At 54.7% G+C, this 18,039-nt stretch overlaps 1 protein-coding gene and 1 long non-coding RNA gene across 3 annotated transcripts in view; one reads left to right on the top strand and one right to left on the bottom strand.

The window, feature by feature from the left end:
• FIGNL2 (fidgetin like 2) overlaps positions 1–18,039 on the top strand; it is a 68,890-nt gene that overhangs the window by 26,353 nt on the left and 24,498 nt on the right. Inside the window, exon 1 of one of the 2 annotated variants that reach the window (XM_032144102.2) lies at positions 13,587–13,676. The exons of the other annotated variant lie outside the window; for it this stretch is intronic. The gene's annotated coding sequence lies outside the window, so the exon portion shown is untranslated. Of the gene's footprint in view, positions 1–13,586; positions 13,677–18,039 lie in introns of those variants that run through there. 2 annotated transcript variants of the gene reach the window in all.
• Positions 9,483–14,111, bottom strand: LOC116461979 (uncharacterized). The gene is made up of 3 exons (XR_004246218.2): positions 13,653–14,111; positions 11,913–11,962; positions 9,483–9,518 (listed from the first exon to the last, which is right to left on the bottom strand). It is a non-coding gene; the product is annotated as an uncharacterized LOC116461979 (long non-coding RNA).

An 18,039-nucleotide genomic window follows, 5' to 3' on the forward strand; every position in this document is an offset into this window, starting at 1 on the left:
TTCTGGATGCCTCTCCTCCCCCTTGACATAAAGATGTTTTGGGCTTCCAGCTATGAGAGACCCAACTTAAAAATGGCTTATACAGCATTTATGATGTCACAAAACAAGAAGTCCCAAGGCTGTTGGTGAAGTCAGTGGCTCAACAGTGTTATGAAGGACCTAGGTTACTTCTGTACTTCTTTGTTTCTTGTTTCTTTTTCTTTCCTTCTTTCGTCAGCTTTATTGAGATACAATTTATATGCAGTAGGATGCACAGATTTTATTTTATTGTTTATTTATTTATTAAGACAGTGTCTCCCTCTGTCACCCAGGCTCGAGTGCAGTAGCACAATCACAGCTTACTGCAGAATTGACCTCCTCAGGCTGAGGTGATCCTCCCACCTCATCCTCCTGAGTAGCTGGGACTACAGGCATGCACCATCATGTCTAGCTAATTTTTGTGGTTTTTGTAGAGACAGGGTGTCACCATGTTGTCCAGGTTGGTCTCGAACTCCTGGACTCAAGATACCTGCCTGCCTGGGCATCCCAAAGTGCTGGGATTATGGGGCATGAGCCACTGTACCTGGCCAGGATGCACAGATTTTAAAATTACAGTTTGATGAATTTTGACAAGTGTTTACCTGGTCACCACCATTCCAATCAAGATGTGGAATATTGACATCATGCAGCAAGTCCCCTCCTGTCCATAGGCAGTCAGTCCCCCCCACCCCCGGCCACCTCCTGCTACAGGTAATCTGATGTTTATCTCTAGATCAGTTTTGCATATTCTAGGCAAAATATTGTATGTACTCTTCTGTGTCCGGCCCTTTGGCTTCAGACAATGGTTTTGAGATTCGCGCATTTTATTGTATCAATAGTTTTTTTTTTTCGAGATGGAGTCTCGCTCTGTCACCCAGGCTGGAGTGCAGTGGAGCGATCTCGGCTCACTGCAAGCTCCACCTCCTGGGTTCACGCCATTCTCCTGCCTCAGCCTCCCAAGTAGCTGGGACTACAGGTGCCTGCCGCCACGCCCGGCTAATTTTTTTGTATTTTTAGTAGAGATGGGGTCTCCCCATGTTAGCCAGGATGGTCTTGATCTCCTGACCTTGTGGTCTGCCTGCCTCGGCCTCCCAAAGTGCTGGGATTACAGGCGTGAGCCACCGCACCCGGCCTCTTTTTTTTTTTTTTTTTTTAGATACAGGGTCTCGCTATGTTGCCCAGGCTAGTCTCAAACTCTTAGGCTCAAGCAATCCACCTGCCTCAGCTTCTCAAAGCGTTAGATTCCAGGCGTGAGCTCGTGCCCGGCTCATTGTTATTGCTGAATAGGTTTCCACTCAAAATATTCCACCACATTTCTTTCTCTTTTTTCTGCCATGCTTATCCTCTGGATTTTTGTCCTTGTATCCTGACTTCCCTCAAAGTCACAAGGTAGATGCTGCAGTTTCAGACACCACAGGCAGACAATGACATTCAGAGGCCAAGAAAAACTGTTTCTCTTTCAGCCTCTGTGAAATCTTTTTAGAAGCTCCCCACAAAACATCCCCTTATGTCTCATAGGCCAAATCATGCCACGTGTCCATTCTTAAATGGAATTTTAGAGACCAGCCTGGGCAACATAGGGAGACCTCGTCTCTACAGAAAACTAAAAAAATTAGCCAGGCATGGTGGCACACACCTGTAGTCCCAGCTACTCAGGAAGCCGAGGAAGGAGAATCACTAGAGCCCAGGAGGTCGAGCCTGCAGTGAGCCGAGATTGTGCCACTGCACTTCAGCCTGGCAAGAGTAAGACCCTGTCTGAAAAAAAAATAAATAAATTCTGTGATGTCGCTTCTGCTATTAGGTTATAAAAAGACTATGGCTGCCGGGCACGGTGGCTCACACCTGTAATCCCAGCACTTTGGGAGGCCGAGGCGAGTGGATCACCTGAGGTCAGGAGTTCAAGACCAGCCTAGCCAACGTGGTGAAACCCCGTCTCTACTAAAAATACAAAATTAGCCAGGCATGGTGGGGCATGCCTGTAATCCCAGCACTTTGGGAGGCCGAGGCAGGCAGATCACCTGAGGTCAGGAGTTCAAGACCAGCCTGGCCAACATGGTGAAACCCCCTCTCTCCAAAGATACAAAATTTAGACGGATTAGACAGGCATGATGGCGGGTGCCTGTAATCCCAGCTACTTGGGTGGCTGAGGTGGGAGAATTGCTTGAACCTGGGAGGCGGAGTTTGCAGTGAGCTGAGATTTAGCTATTGCACTCTTGGTTGGGCGACAGAGCAAGACTCCATCTCAAAACAAAAACAAAAACAAAAACAAAAAACTGTGGCTTCTGTCTTGAATGTTTACTGGTGCTTTCTCTTGGATCATTTGCTGTGGGGGTGGGAAGCCAGGGCCATGTCATAAAGACAGTTAGGAGGCCTATAGGGAGGCCCATGTGGTGAGGCCCTGAGGTGGTCTCTAGCCAGTAGCCAGCTAGGAACCGAGGTCTGTGCACAGCCATGTGAGTGAACTTGAAAGTGGGCTCTCCAGTCCCACATGCCTGCAGCCCCCAGAGGACAGCTTGAGTGCAGCCTCATAAGAGACCAGGAGCCAGAACCACCCAGTTAAGCCATACCCAGAGTCCTGACCCACAGAAAGTACAATATAAAATGTTGATTGATTAAAGCTGCTAAGATTTGGGGTAATCTTTTTTTTTTTTTTTTTTGAGATGGAGTTTCGCTCTTGTTGCCCAGGCTGGAGTGCAATGGCGTGATCTCTGGCTCACCGCAAACTCTGCCTCCTGGGTTCAAGTAATTCTCCTGTCTCAGCCTCCTGAGCAGCTGGGATTACAGGCATGTGCCACCACATCCGGCTAATTTTGTATTTTTAGTAGAGACGGGGTTTCTCCATGTTGGTCAGGGTGGTCTTGAACTCCCAACCTCAGGTGATCCGCCGGCCTCGGCCTCCCAAAGTGCTGGGATTACGGGCGTGAGCCACCGCGCCCAGCCTATTTGGGGTAATCTTTTATGCAGCAATAGATAATTTGGTAGAGCACTTTTTTTTTTTTTTTGAGACAGTCTCGCTCTGTGGCCCAGGCTAGAGTGCAGGGGCACGATCTCGGCTCACCGCAATCTCTACCTCCTGGGTTCCAGCGATTCTCCTGCCTCAGCCTCCTGAGTAGCTGGGACTACAGGCGCCCACGACCACGCCTGGCTAGTTTTTGTACTTTTAGTAGAGACGGGGTTTCACCATGTTGGCCAGGCTGGTTTCAAACTCCTGACCTTAGATGATCTGCCCACCTCGGCATCCCAAAGTGCTGGGATTATAGGTGTGAGCCACCGCACCCAGCCCACTTTTTTTTTTTTTTTTTTTTGAGACGGGGTCTCACTCTGTCGCTCAGGCTGGAGTGCAGTGGTGCAATCTCAGCTCACTGCAACCTCTGCTTCCTGGGTTCAAGCAACTCTTGTGCTTCAGCCTCCCGAGTAACTGGGATTACGGGTGTGTGCCACCATGCCAGGCTAATTTTTTTGTATTTTTAATCTCTATTAAAACCGTCTCTACGGGGTTTCACCATGTTGGCCAGGTTGGTCTCGAACTCCTGACCTCAAGTGATCTGCCCACCTTGGCCTCCCAAAGTGCTGGGATTACAGGTGTTAGCCACCGCGCCCAGCCTGGTAGAGCACTTTTAAGAAATGTTCTGTATCACCAGTACTTGTAAGATGGCCCAGATGCTGATTCTGTGTGGAAAAACAGATATTGACAGCTGGGAGTTGAAAAGTGATCCAAGAATCAGACTCTGAATGGGGTAAAGTTTTAGGAGAACCTTAACCAGTTTATTTCACCCATGTTTTCCTTGTTACATAAGTACAAAAGTAGTAAGTCTAAGAGAGCCTTTTCAGTAAGTGTAAAATAAAAATTCTAAAAAAAATTCTAAGTGATAAGAAGTCATCGTCACTTTAATCAGCAGTTTTAGTGTTTTTTCTTTCTCTTTTTTTTTTTTTCAGATGGAGTCTTGCTCTGTTATCCAGGCTGGAGTGCAGTGGCGGGATCTCGGCTCACTGCAACCTCTGCCTCCCGGCTTCAAGCAATTCTCCTGCCTCAGCCTCCTGAATAGCTGGGATTACAGGCGCCTGCCACCATGCCCAGCTAATTGTTGTATTTTTAGTAAAGACAGGGTTTCACCATGTTGGCCAGTCTGGCCTTGAACTCCTGACCTCGTGATCCACCGGCCTCAGCCTCCCAAAGTGCTGGGATTACAGGCGTGAGCCACCGTGCCCGGCCAGTGTTTTTTCTTTCTAAAGTACATGAAGTATGGTGGTTCCTGCCTGTAATCCCAGCACTTTGGGAGGCCGAGGCTGGAGGACGACTTCAGCCCAGGAGTTCAAGACCAGCCTGAGCAACATAGCAAGACCCTGTCTCTGAAAAATCAATCCATCAATCAATCAATCAACCAAGTACATGAAGCAGCAGTGCTTCTTAATATCAATGGTGTCTAAATTGGATGAAATACGATCATGTATTTTCCTTATTGTAGAAGCCATTATGAGGGGAGTTTTCTGGCACTTGCAGCCGAGGATCCGAATTCAGGGGAGCATAGGAATAGGGCCGAGGAGGAGGTGTGTAAGGGGAAGCAGGGAACACGTCTATGAGGGAGAGTGGGCAGAGATTTGTGGCAAAAAGCTCAGGAATATTTCCAGGGGTAGCTTTGTGAATGGGTCCCTGTTGAAGTGTGTTTGTTCTAACCCTCCAATAGGTTAATAAGAGCCTGGGGTCTATGCCACCCATGATGCCTAGCAATTGCTGGTGGCATTGGAAATGCCTGCATTTCCCAAACAAAAATAAGGACATATGACCTAATATAAGAGTTTTCTGGTTGGTGCAGTGGTTCATGCCCATCATCCCAGCACTTTGGGAGGCCAAGGTGGGCAGATCACTTTGAGGTCAGGAGTTCGAGACCAGCCTGGCCAATGTGGCGAAAATTCGTCTCTACTCAAACGAACAAACAAACATAAACCCACAAAAATTAGTTGAGCGTGGTGGCGCATGCCTGTAATCCCAGCTACTCAGGAGGCTGAGGCAGGAGAATCACTTGAACCCAGGAGGTGGAGGTTGTAGTAAGCCAAGATCACGCCACTGCACTCCAGCCTGGGCGACAGGGTGAGACTCCGTCTCTAAATAAATAAATGAGAGTTGGCCGGGCGCGGTGGCTCACGCTTGTAATCCCAGCACTTTGGGAGGCCGAGGCGGGCGGATCACAAGGTCAGGAGTTTGAGACCAGCCTGGTCAACATGGAGAAACCCCGTCTCTACTAAAAATACAAAAATTAGCCGGGCGTGGTGGCGGGCGCCTGTAGTCCCAGCTACTCGGAGAGGCTGAGGCAGGAGAATGGCGTGAACCCGGGAGGCGGAGCTGGCAGTGAGCCGAGATCGCGCCACTGCACTCCAGCCTGGGCGACAGAGCGAGACTCCGTCTCAAAAAAAAAAGAAAAAATAAACAAATGAGAGTTTTCCTATATTTAAAATTTTGGTGTGCCCCAGTAAGCCTTTACCATTTACAGCTTTACGGCCTTATGACTGATGCAAGGGAAGATGGAAACACGCTGGGGAAGGATGCTTCCTCAGGGGCATCAGGCGCCCGTCGCAGCTCCCAGAAGTGTGGCCAGTTGTTGGGCAAATGTCCAGGGGCCAAAATCCGCACAGGGCACGAGGGGGCCTGGGGTTGGAGATCTGGTTAGTATTTTGAGCAGAGTTACACATGGATCGGGATTCATAGACTTTGAGGAGTTTGCCTTCCCATCGGGAGGGAGTGGAGCTGTATCAACAAAGCACTTTGCAGAGAGGGAAGAGGGCAACCCAGGGGCTTAAGTTCCCTGGGTAAAGGGCAGCCCAGGATTTGAACTCGGGCAACCTGGCTCCAAAGCCTGTGCATGCGATAGTCACTACGTTTTGGCCTTTGAGATCTGTGGGGAGTTTTGCAACCACTGAATCCAAGCTCCTGATTTTACAGTTGAGGGAGCAGGACTCGCCCAAGGTCCATGGGGATGGGGTGGCTGAGCAGGACTCTGCGGGGCGTTGTGGATTAGTGTTGGTAAAAGGAGGGGCGGGGGCTGTAGGCATGGATGCTAGCTGGCCTCCCCACCCTGCCGCAATGCAAAGTGCCCCTGCTTTCCATCCGGGGAAAGGGCCCAACTTGATGGGGGTGGAGGGCGCAGGTTCGGGAAGCCGCCCGCCTACTTCATTCCCGGGATTCCCAAGGCAGCCATTGTCCAGGAGGAATGTTGGGCCAGCAACACGGAGGGCGGGGCCTCTTCCCGTTCCCCAGACAAGCCTGCTTTGTGCTCTCCACCCCGGCCCCTCCTGGCCCTCACCAGCCAGACCTTCCCAGCATTTTTCAGGGGTCTCAGGGCAGGTATCTAAGAGATGAAGCTACTTGGAGAGGAAAGGACCATGGGAGATGTACTCAACCCTGGAGGGCTGCCTGGAGGAGAGGTGAGAGCACTGCCCAGAGGCCTGGGCTCCTGTCTCCTCAGAGATAAAAATATGCATTCCTGGCCTCTGGTTACTAGAACTTATCCTAAGGCAATAATTAGACACGTGCACAAAGGTGGAAGTTACAGGTTTGTTCATGAGGCTTTTATTTCTGGAAAAAAATCAACAACAAAGGAAACTTTTTTTTTTTTTTCCAGAAGAGTCTTACTCTGTTGCCCAGGCTTGAGTGCAGAGGTGAGATCTTGGCTCACTGCTACCTCTGCCTCCCAGGTTCAAGCTATTCTCCTGCCTCAGCCTCCCTAGTAGCTGGGACTACAGGAGTGCGCCACCATGCCCACCTAACTTTTGTATTTTGAGTAGAGATGGGGTTTCACCATGTTGGCCAGGCTGGTCTCAAACTCCTGACCTCATGATCCACCTGCCTTGGCCTCCCAAAGTGCTGGGATTACAGGCAAGAGCCACTGCGCCCGGCCAGGAAACTTCTTAAATTAATTTAGACATGTCCACTTGATGGAATATTAAGCTGTCATTAACAATTGCGTGGTATAAACATATTATAGCCAGAGAAAGATGTTCAAAATATTTGTCCATTGGCCGGGTGCGGTGGCTCACGCCTGTAATCCTAGCACTTTGGGAGGCCGAAGTGGGTGGATCACTTGAGGTCAGGAGTTTGAGACCAGCCTGGTCAACATGGTGAAACCCCGTCTCTACTAAAAATGCCAAAATCAGCCAGCTGTGGTGGCACATGCCTGTAATCCCAGCTACTTAGGAGGCTGAGGCAGGAGAATTGCTTGAACCTGGAAGGTGGAGGTTGCAATGAGCCGTGATCATACCACTGCACTCCAGCCTGGGCAACAGAGCAAGGCTCCCTCTCAAAAAAAAAAATTGTCTATTAAGAAAAGTATATTATAAAACACTGTGGAGATCTCTCTCTCTCCGTGTGTGTGTGTGTGTGTAGAGAGAGAGATAAATAGAATAATATCTACCTGACTCCAAAATGGTTTTTTGTTTGTTTTGTTTTGAAATGGGGTCTTGCTTTCTTGCCCAGGGTGGAGTGCATTGGCGCAATCACGGCTCACTGCAGCCTCAATCTCCCCGGCTCAAGCAATCCTCCCACCTGAGTCTCCTGAGTAGCTGGGACCACAGGCCCCCCACCACTGTGTCCGGCTAAGTGACTCCAAAATATTACTGGTGGTTATCTCTGGGTGGTGGGATTAAAGGCGTTGGATTTTTAATTTTTTTTGTTTTCTGCTTATCTATTTTTTCTTATGAGTATTTTTTAAGTAATAGAAATGGGTTTTACTACGTTGCTCAGGACTCATGCAATCCTCTTGCCTCGGCCTCCTGAGTAACTGGGGCTGTAGGCACATGATGCCTTTCGAATTTTTGTAAAAGGTGTTCTGCTTGTGTAACTAAAGTGTGTGTGTGTGTCTGTGTGGGCAGCTTAACTGCCCACTGCACTAGGGTGGGTATCCTTCACTCTCAGAAGTTTCTCCAACGTGGTACCTGCCCTGGGAGGATAAGAGAGACAGCTGTTGATTCATTAGAAAAATGAGTGTCAAATAGGCAGCCCCTGAGCCTAATCATAATAGCAACAACTCACTTAGCACTTTGCAAGGCGTTTTCACACACATTATCTTATTTGAATCCAATCACGACCCTGTGAGGTCACATCATCGTCCTTTTCCAGGTGGGGAGACAGGCTCCCCAAGGTTAAGTGGCTCCCCAGAGACAGTGCAGAAGGTGACAGAGGTGGGATTCAGTCCAGGATCTCTGACCTTCACCCTTGGCACCCCGCTGCCTCCCTGACTCATGTCCATTACAGCATGCAGCATTGGTTCATCCACCTGTCCCTGTCCCCCACTGACCCTGGGATCTTACTTGAGTCACTGTTCCTAGAACTTAGTACACTCAGGCATCAGTACATGCTATTGAACAAAAGAATGAATGAACATTCAAACCGGGAGCCCTGGTGAAGCAGGTCATGGTAGGTTACAAACTTGTTCTTTAGAGCCCGTGCATTCTTTTTATTTATTTATTTTTTTGAGACAGAATCTTGCTCTGTCGCCCAGGCTGGGGTGCAGTGGCGTGATCTTGGCTCACTACAACCTCCACTTCCGGGGTTCAAGTAATTCTTCTGCCCCAGCCTCCCAAATAGCTGGGACTAGAGGTGCCTGCCACCACACCCGGCTAATTTTTGTATTTTTAGTAGAGATGGGGTTTCACCATCTTGGCCAGGCTGGTTTCAAATTCCTGACCTCAGGTGATCCATCTGCCTCAGCCTCCCAAAGTGCTAGGATTACAGGCGTGAGCCACCGTGCCTGGCCTAGACTGTGCATTTTTATACTTGCTATATTCTCTGTATTTATTTCTCTTTTGTTCTTTAACATTTTGCAAAGCTCTTTGGAAGACAGCTGACAGCAAGAGTTGCCAAAGGAATGGCTCTGCCTGGATCTGAACTTGTTCCTCCCCACTGTACACACCCATAACTGGAGACAGCCACCCCTGAGGCCAAGGGTGCAGAGGGGAGGCTCTTGGGTGTCTCCCTTCCTTACCTGAAGGGAGGGTTCCTATCTAGAACCAATGCTCGAGAAGGATGAGATTCTACACACTGAGTCATGCTGAGCACACACCCTCCCTTCACACCCTGGCAGGCTCCAGGCCCAAAGAGGTGGAGGTTCAAGGGTGGGGTGCAGATACCGAGGCTGGGCGAGTTAGGGAAGGCATGCTGGAGGAGAGACCTGGAAGGCTGGTTTAGGAAGGGGAGGAGGTTGGGGCTGAAGGGAGAGAAGCAGGGAACCTACTCCAGTAGTGCTGGATGATTTAAGTACAACCAGATGTGCTGGGAATCTCTTGTCAGGCTCAGGCCCAGAGAGGGCAGAGTGGGGGTGGAGAGACCGCTGGGCCACTTGGATTTGCAGTTCCCTATTTTGCCCTGGGTCTGTAAGCTTTAGGGAGCAAAGAAGCCCAGTAGGATTCCAGAAGTTCCAGATGGGCTCGCATGTTAGAGGGCGGATCATGCACGACTTGGGGGAGGCTTCTGCCTTTGGACACGGTGGAGTGGGCTCAACCCCTAGAACCTAGGGGGGACAAAAGATTGGAAGTGCTCTGCTAGGATGCAGGACAGATAGGGAAGACTTGACAGAGAAGGACATACCTGAGTTGGGTTCTGAAGGATGAATAGGAGCTCATCAGGCAGAGTAGGGAAATGAGATTCCAGGCAGAAAGATTCTGAGGTATTAAAAAGGTATGCATGTTTAGTGAGAGTTTCTGTGTGACTGTAGGGTACATCGTGGGATCAGTTTGGGGTGCTGGCTGAAAAGCTGTGCTGCAGGATGGTGCAGGATGTGCTTCTGCTCACAGAACAAACAGCAGGGCCATGTGTGGGGCAACGATTTTGGAAGCGAGGTATCAGGGTCCTTGCTAAGTGTTGGGCCCCAAGGAGTTAGTGGAGACTGATACCCACCCAGCTCCTCCTCCCAAGTCTGAGCTGCATAGAGGGAGGAACATGTTTTCTAGTTTGCCTACAGGCTTTCGAGGGCTCCTAGGCTGGATGTGGGGTGGGGATAGGATCCAGACCAGACACAGCTTGTAGCACAGTGGGAAGGCAAAGCTGGTATACATTCATGAAGAGTAAGGGTTTTGGGGGTGGTTTGATCAGGGTTGGGGAGGCACTGGGAACTGGGCCTTGATGGGCAAACAGCAAGAATGAGAAGGGCTAGAACTTCCATTTGTGGGGACAGCAGCCTGAGTCCCGGGCAAGTGTGGTTGGGGGGAAGCCCAGCTGGGTGTGGTGCCCTCTGGGCACGCACCCCAATCCCCAAGCCAGGACACATTTCCTTCCTTTCCTGCTCATAATGACTCCTGAGTGGCCAGTCCAGAGGACCACAAAGAGGCCTCTCCGCCCTTTCCTCTTCCTCTTTTCCATTTCTTTCTCCCTTCCTCCCCCCACCCCATCCTTCCCCCAACCCGGGGCCCTTTTCTTTCCTTCCTCCTCACCCTACTTGCTCCTCCTGCCCTCCCTCTCTAGCGTTTACTTCCTCCCTCTAACTCTCCCCCCTCCCTCCAAAATCCTTAGTGCTGATTCTCCCTAGACCCATGGAGTTATTTTTCTTCTTAATGTTTTTAGAAAGCCCTTGTTGCAGGTCTCTGGACCAGGAAGGTCACACACTCCCACACTTCTGCTGCACACCCACAGGCATGCGCCCGCAGCAGGTGCCTGCACTCAGCCACACAGCCAAGCATAGCACCTGTTTCCCCTGGGGGCGGGATGGGGGTGGGATTCTCCACCTTGGATGTGATACCAGCAAAAGGGCTAAAGAATGGAGGGCCCTCTGCAGAAGCCACACATTACCACCATCATTACCACTATTATCATCCAATCCATTGCCAGGCACTTGACCTGCCTGGGGATGATCACAACCACCTCAGCAGGGACTCTCAGGGCACAGATCCCTTGACTGGGGACAGCCAGGAGTGAGGTCAGCCCAGAGTCCTCAGAGATCAGTCTCTCAGGGCCCCGCCCAAGAGGGCAGGAGGTAGAGATGTGATGAACGGCCTTCTGCCAGGACGGAGGATTTGTCAGCCCAGGAGGCTGGATGATGTATTAACAGGACTTTAATGAGCTCTGGGAGGGGGAGCCACACTTCATCGCCCGAGCACTGGTGCAGGGTGGGAGGTGGAGGGGTGAAGTGATCAACCTCACCCCCACCTGCTAACTAAACCTCTTAATGTCACCCACAGCAGTCTGCCCACTGGAAACAACTCAGTACTGCCAAGCTGCTGGCCTTGCCCCTGGAGTCCAGCCTTCTTCCAGCAGGCTGATGTCTTCCACTAACTCACTAGCGAGGCCTTCCTTAGCTTTAAGCTTGTCCTTCCTTTACTCCCGGACTCCTAGAAGATGAAGGAGAACTGGATCCCCGCTCCAGGGGAGTGCATGATCAATTCCTTCCTTCATGCTGAGCCCCTCAGTCCAACCCCACTCCTGTCATCCCCCCTTCCCTGGAGCGTGGTGGAGCAGGATCCCCATTGGCAATGCCATACTTGGCTTCCTGGCACTAATCCTGCTGGCTGAGGCACCCAGCTCATGAGGATATTAGTCTTTCCCTTAGTTCCTGTCTCTGGCTCTCGGGGAACCTGACAGGTAGGGGTGGAAACAGTGCAGTGGATTCTAGATCCAGCTTTGCTGTGTGACCCCAAGTGTGTCACTTCTCCTCTCTGGGCCTCCAGTGCTCCAACAATAAGGAAATATTCAAGGAGTTCCTTCCAGCTGGTATCCTGGGATTGTCCCTCCAGCAAGGGTTCCAGTCTCCTAGCATGGTGGCTGTGGCTCCCTTCATCCTGCCTGATTCTGAAGCCAGCGGCTACTCTAGCACTCTGAGCCTTGACACATCCCTCCTCCTGTGCCAGGGCAGGGCCCTGGGGATGTGGAGTGGCAAGGAAGAGAGAATTCTGGAGATGGAGAAGACACTGACCTTGGCAAGTTCCAGAACCTGCGTAGGTGCTGGTTGCTTCCATATGTGGGCTGGGAAAGAAGTGGGAGCTACTGAGGCCCTCCCCTTCTGTTTTCCTGAGTGGCACCTAAAGGAGTGCTCCAGACCTGTCAGACCCCAGAGGCTGCAGGGGAATCTGCATTAGAAGAAGGGAGGGGGTAGTGTTTGGAGTTCTACAGGCTAGTGGGTGAGAGCCAATCTTGCCCTACTGACACTCAGGGTAGGCAGCCACTCAAAAGGAAAACAAGCTCTCAGGAGAGAGGACCCTTAAGCACTGCCCTTGGGTGGAAACACGATTGCCTTGGGACCTCTGGAGGCTCAACATCAGGAAGGTTCTCTGGACCCTCCATCATCAGCACAGCCCTCCTCCTCCCTTCTCCTGGGGCAAAGCCGGTTCCTGGCCTTTATCCCTCATGAAGCCCTGAGTGTGTGTGTTGGGCAGAATTCTGTCTATCCTTCAACTGGGAGCTCCAGGAAGACAGGGCTGTGCCTCTTGGACTCTCTTGGGTATCCCTGGTGCCCAGTCCAATGTTTGGCACAAAGTTAACACTCAGTATGTATCTGTTGAACGGATGTCTTTGGACACTCTCAGTGGACTAGAGGTCTGGGACTCATCCCTCATCTTTTCTTCCTGCCAGTCATCCTGCTTGGCCCAGTGTGACTGCCGCCTTCTGGGGAAGCCCTCCAGTGGAGCCCTCTGTTTAGCTCTCACACCCTGCAGTCCGCTGCCCCCGTCCGGTGCTCGCCCTCCTCCCCCGCAGCCACCCGCTCCCCGAGTGGCATCAGCGCAGAGCCGCGGCGTTGCCTGGCGGTGCAAGGCCCTGCCCTCTGCAGCCCGGGAGGGCAGGCGCAGCAGAGTCCCGCGCGCAGTGGGTTCTCAGCTCACCTGGGGGCGGAGGAAGTGAGCAAGAGTCCTTCCAGGCTGTGGCCAGGGGGCCAAGGCAGTCCTGGGAAAGGGGGTCGGGGGCGGCCCGCGGACGGGGCGGGCCCAGGCCGGCTGCCTTCCCCTTTGCCCTTCGACCCAGGAAGCCGCCCACATCCAGCGGACACGCTCGACGGGCTGGGCTGCTCAGTCCCGGCCTCGGCCCCGTCCCCGGGCCGTCCCCCACCCCTACCCGCCGGCCCGACCCCCACCCCTGCCCCAACTTCCCGCTCCGACGGCCGAGAGGGGCGGGGCGGACGGGTCTGAGAGTGGCGAAGGACACTCTCCACACCGAGGGTCATTTGCTCTTTTTTCCCCTCTGTGGCTAATTTATTTTAGAGCCGGGGCGGGAGGGGGCGGGGCCAGCCGGGAGGGTGGCGGGGAGGGGCTGGGCAGGCCCAGGGGAGGTGGGGGCGGGGCGGGGGCGAGGTGGGGGAGGGCGGGGAAGAAGCCGGGAGTGGAGGGGCCAGAGAAGGGGCGGGAGCTGGGGGAAGAGAGGGGCACTAGGAGAGGGAGGAGCAGGGAAAGGGGAGGGGAGCCAGGGCCTGCGAGGGAGGGCGCTGGGGGCGGGCGAGGGGAGGCGGGGGTGGGGGTGGGGGGTCTTGCCTGCGGGGGGAGCCGGGGCCGCCCCTTGTCCGGCCACCCCCACTGCCCAGTCCCGCTCCCGCCCGCGGCGGCCGCAGCAGCAGCGGCTCCAGGATGGTGAGCGCCACTGCCCCCCAGCCCAGGCCTGTCGCCCCCGGCCCGCGCCGCCGCCCCGGTCCCCGGGCCGGACGCGCCCCCAGGCCGCGCACACTCACCTAGGACGCGGCCGTGATGCCGAGGTACGGGGCCGCGGGCGGGCCGGGATGGGGCGGGGGGAGGTGACCGTTCGGTCAGGGTGTCCGGAGCTTTGTCCGCCGGCGCGGGGCCGGAGAGGGCGGAGAGGGCGGGGGCTGCGGGTCGCGGGGTTCAACTCGGCGGGGGTCGGAGGGCAGGGCCGGCGAGAGACCCTAGCGGGTACGTGGGAGCCGAGGGTCACTTCCCGGGGGGAGGGGGCGGGAAGAGCAGGGGATCGCCGCCCGGCCGCCGACGGGCACCCGTCTCGCAGCCCCCTCTGGTGCGGAGGCTGCAGCGAAAGCGAGCAGCCGGCTCGGGGGCGTCTGCTGGCCTGGGGGTGGGGAGCCAGGGTTTGCGGGTTCGGGTCCCAGAAGGATCCAGCGTCCGGAGCCCGAGGGCCGGCCCGCAGGCCCCTCCCACTCCGTCAGGTCTTTGTCCAGCGGCCCCTGTGTGTGCGGGAGGGGTGGGGGCTGGGTTACTGGCCCGGAGATTCCCCAGCATGGTGACGGGGCAGTGACAGGAGACCGAGGCTACTTAGGGTCCCCGCGCCCCTAACGCCCACCCTCTTCGTGTCTTCTCCCCTGGCCCGGGAGAACAGAGCCCGCGTCTCAGAGTCAGGGGGTTGTAGGAGGCTGTACTCACCTTCACCCTGGGGCTACAGGCAACAAGGGGGACCCCCGGAGCGGCCAGCTCTCCAGAGAGAGGGCCCCTCAAACTTCCCCACCGCAAGAGCCCCCTCTTGTTCTACACAGAGATTCGCATGCTAGCAACCCCCCCTCTGCAGAGGGTCCTTCGCGGATTGTTGAGCCCTGTAGGTGATCAGCAAATGCTGGTCCCGTTCCCCAGCCCCGCTGGTCCCCCTGCCCCCGCCGGAGGAGGAGGCCTGGGAAGGGGTCTGCGCGGGGCAGAGAGCGCGCGGCCTGGACCCTGCGCCCAGCGGCGGCCCGGAGCGCAGGGGTGGGTGGACGGGTGGGTGGGCTGTTAAAGGGACGGTCACTAAATCAGGATTAGGCCGTAGAGCTGTCAGGCTGCCGGCCCTGTCTCCATGGATACCTAATTTGGAGGAGAATAGAGGACGGAAGAATGTTTGTGTTGTCGTCCGCACGGGCTGTGGCGGCGGAGCGGTCTCCCGCTCTCCGCCCGGCAGCGAGGAGTGGGGACCAGGTTCCAGCCCAGCTCTGGGCTTACGGCGCAGGGGGGCTTCCCGGTTCCTGGGCCGTGGGGCCATCCCTGTGGAGTCGCCCAGTCTCTCTGGAGTGGGCTGGGCCCGCAGAGGCCACAGGGCGAAGCCCTCTGACCCCGCAGAGGGAGTCCCGGACCCTCCAGGAGCCTACCCCGAAATCCCATAGCATCCTCCTAAAGCCTCCCGAGCCTCTCAGTCCGGAGCCGCCAACATTCCCCGCTGTGCCTTAGCCCCCGAGGACGGGCGCGCCGGGCAGCCCGGTGCTGTGGTGCCGCCGCCACCCAGCTGTGGGACGCGGGTACCGGGCGGCCGCGCGAGCCGTGGGCAGGGGGCGGGGCGGGACTTCCTGGGGTGGGCGGGGAAAGGGGCGGGGCTTGCCGGGGTGGCTGGGCTGGACGGGTGACAGGCCTCGTAAATCCTCTTTGCCATGTTTAACACCATTTCATTTCTTTCCACTTGATTCCATTGGCATCCAAGGCAGACGGGAGCGACCCTCGTGTCCTCGCTGTAATATCTTCTGGGCGAAGCCCTTTTGGGCCAAAGGGAATTAGGCTGTGTGGGGCAGAGGAGTTGCTCCTGGGGAGGCCTAGATGACCCGCATTCCTCGGGGGGGTTCCTGTTGCCCCCACCCCCGCCCCAGAAGAAGAAAAAGAAGGGGCTGAGAGACACAGAAACGAGTTTGGCTTCCGAGGCCCTGCCCGATTCTCTGGCCGTGGTATGGCTGAGGGCTGGGCTGAGGATCCCGTGACTGTCAATTCCAGTACCAGCCTGGGGGAAGGCTGGGGAGAGCCACCCAGACTGAGTGTGGCGTGGCAGAGCCCTTTCCTGCCTTTCTTCTGCTCACTCATGGCCACGGCTTTTTATGGATCAGGACTCCCCTCCCTGCCCTGCCTGGGCCGCAGCTTTATTGCTGAGATCTGGGGCTCTCTCCACGCAATTTCACGCCTCTCTGCCTTTGCTCCCGCTGTTCCTCCAGCCAAATGCCTTCCCCATTGTCCCTGTCTTTCCACAACCTCCTTATTCTTCAGGGCCCAACTCGGATGCGCGCCTTCTCCGCATCACCTCCCCAGCCCCGAGCTTCTGTCACTTGCTCCTCCCTCCGTGGCCTGCACCTGTGCTCCCTTACGCCTTTGTGGCAGGGTCCACTGTGGGCTTTGACTGAAATGGAGCATGTACTCCCTGGCCCTGCCCCCACTGGGCTTGCCACAGGGCTTGACACCTTGTGGGTGCTCCATAAATATTGGTTGGCTGAATAAAAGGGGTTTTGTAAGGGCCTTTAGCCAGGCAGTCTGCATAGCATGGAATCTGGCCACCTTCAGGTAAACAGCTCTGTGCTCTTGGGTGGTGGAGACCCCTGGGTGGGGCTCCTCCTCTCCCTTTCCCTTCTTCGCCTCCTCCTCTTCCCCGTGACCCTACCCCACCCCCCCAAGTCCGGGGAGGACTTTGCCCCTTCCCTTCCCCACAGACCAGCATTCTTTCCCTGCCATTATCATTCTGTTAAACAGAGAGGCCAGTCAGGATCCATATGGATCACATTAACAATTGCTTATTATCTGGGCCAGGACTCCCCCGACTCTCCCCCCAGCTCCCACTGCTACCATTGCTGGACCCTTAGGAGCCCTGCCTTCCCCTCCCCCTGCCGTCGGTCAGCCAGGGAGGGCAAGAGACAGGCTGGTCTCCCTCACCTTCCCTGTGCCTTCTAGCAGAACTTTGCCTCTTCTGGACTTGGCGGTTATCGACTCCTTTACCAGATTTAATGAAAACCAGGTTCCTGGAAGGAGTATGGCTCTGTGAAGCTCCAGGGCTGCAGCAGGGAGATGTGGACTCCAGGCCCCGGTGCCCCTGTGCTCTGCAGCCCTGAGACCCCCTTCAGGGGACAGAGACTGTTGGGGGGGCGGTGAGCCACAAGAGGTCAAGCATGGGGTGCTGGCATCTGCCACCCTAGCCTTGGGCTGATCCTGCCCCCTTTTGGGAGCTGGCTGTCTGGTGCGGGAGATCAGGGCAGACAGACCCTGCCAGGCTCTGTGGCATTGGGTTCCCAGCCTTCCCCTGCAGTCAAAGAAGCAAGAAATCTGTAGAGCTTCCCAGAGCAGCCACTGAATTGGCCTTGAAGGATGGGGAGTGTACTTCACGTTTAAACCCATATATAACCCAGGAATACTAGGGCATGGAAGTAGCCTCCAAGATTACCCATTCTGGGGGTCCATAACTTTTTTTGATTTACAGAGCCCTCGGAGGCACTGATGAAAGCCATCCCCAGAAAAATGCACTTCCATTAATCGACACCAGACTTTGCATTCTGCTTTAGAGGGTTCTTGGATCCCGTGAAGCCCATGGGGACCTTATGTCAAGAAACCCTCACCCTAGTCCAGCCCTCTCTGATGTGCTGAGGGCAGAGTCATGCCTGCAGCCTGGGTTTCCTGATCTGCCCACTCAGTGCTCACTCCACGGCCTTATTACTGGCAGTGGGACCGCCAGAACCAAGGGACCAGGGGTATGAGACCAAGGTGCTAGGCCAGGCTTTAAGTGGGAAGAGTTCACACTGGCTGGGTCAGGGTCTGGGCTGGTCATCTCATCTCTTACTATGTGGCTTGGAGAGAGGCTGTCCAGCTTTTTTTTTAAGGGTCCACTTGTCTCCAGGAACAAGTGGCAATTGCTCTTCTCCAAGCAGTTTCATAAGCATCTTGATGAATCATAGTTAACGCTTCCACACACTTGTTAAACGCTCTGTATCTCATCTGTGAGGTGAGAAAATAGAGTGAAGAATGGTGTCCACCTCCTAAGCAGGATATTGTGAGGATGAAAGGAGTCAGAGCTGGGAGACCTGAGTCCTAGTCTTGAATGACTCTAGGTGCAGTTGTTCAGGGCTGTGGTTACTCTTGAGGCCGGCATTTCCCAAGTTTGCTTAGCCAAGGAAAGGGGACTGCAGTGCGAACCCCCTGAGTGCCTTCTGTCTTTTCCTTTAGTACCGAGGTATGGACAATGTCAGCCTTTGGAATATTCATCTTCAGGGCTGGAGGCAGAGTGGGGGTTCTCAGTGAGTGGGAGAGCTGGGCAGTGGCCATGGCCTGCCTCCATAGCCCCAACCCCATCTTATGATGACCAATCATGACCCCTACCCTAGAGACCAAGCCTTGTGCTTCAGCAACCCCTTGCTGCTAATCAGATGTAACTCCAGACAAGTG

Source organism: Hylobates moloch, unplaced genomic scaffold (assembly GCF_009828535.3).
Source record: "Hylobates moloch isolate HMO894 unplaced genomic scaffold, HMol_V3 SCAFFOLD_22, whole genome shotgun sequence".
Classification (NCBI taxonomy): Eukaryota; Metazoa; Chordata; class Mammalia; order Primates; family Hylobatidae; genus Hylobates; species Hylobates moloch.